Source organism: Octopus bimaculoides, chromosome 10 (assembly GCF_001194135.2).
Source record: "Octopus bimaculoides isolate UCB-OBI-ISO-001 chromosome 10, ASM119413v2, whole genome shotgun sequence".
Classification (NCBI taxonomy): domain Eukaryota; kingdom Metazoa; phylum Mollusca; class Cephalopoda; order Octopoda; family Octopodidae; genus Octopus; species Octopus bimaculoides.
The window spans coordinates 35,093,708-35,094,854 of NC_068990.1; positions in this window are offsets into that span (position 1 = coordinate 35,093,708).

Sequence of the window (1,147 nt, forward strand, 5' to 3'; positions counted from 1 at the left end):
ACACACACACACACACACACACACACACACACACACATACACACATACACACACATACACACATACACACACACACACACACACGCACACACACATACACACACATACACACCACACACAGTGTATATACATATATATAATATATCTGATTGAGTAACAGTTCATCGGTTTTATTCGAACTGTGATACTTTGGAATCCGAAGTCCTAGCACAATATCAATCAAATCCGTGAAGGCAGTTGAAACATGAGCAAATACTTATATACGTACACATACGCTCTTGTCTCGCTCTGTATACGTACACACATACAGATATATGGATACACGTAAATACTCACATATTTGCAGTTCTATACGGGAACGCCGTTAACTATGCGAGTAAATTTATGTACATATGAGCGCGTGCGTGTGTTGACGTGTGTGGATGTATATACAAGTTGATGATCGTAAGATTTGTGAATTAATTTAAATTAGTGAAATAATTAATTAATCCTGCCTTCTATTTCCGTAATAAGAAAGGTTTGCATATATCTGGAATCTTTGAATAATTCCTGTTCATTATAGATCATTGGCATTCGACTGAAATAGCAATGATTTAATGAATTATTCGAAATATTGTATATGATTTATAGGACAATTAGTCTGTACCAGAGATATTGTATAGCTGCAGTGTCTTATGTAAAAAGCAGAGTATTAAACTACCGGGATGGAGAGAAAGAACAGATAGATAAACAGATAGTTAGATGCATAGATAGACGCAGAGATATAGAAAGAAACATTGATAGATAGATAGATAGATAGATAGATAGATAGATAGATAGATAGATAGATATATAGACATATAGATAGATAGATAGATATTTATAGAAAGAGATTGATCATGAGTATTGGAATTAATGTGTACATATGAAATGAAGAAGATTAAGATGGAGGGGGATTCAGTAGAACTGAGCAAAATAAAGCTCTACTCCATATGTAGATATAAATATACGCACAAGCATGAAAATGTATATATGTATATTTACACACACATGCATTTATTCATATGAGTGTGTGCGTGTGTGTACGCATGAACCTAACGCATACACACTCACTTATATCTCTTTCACTTTGTATGTACATATATATATATATATATATATATATATA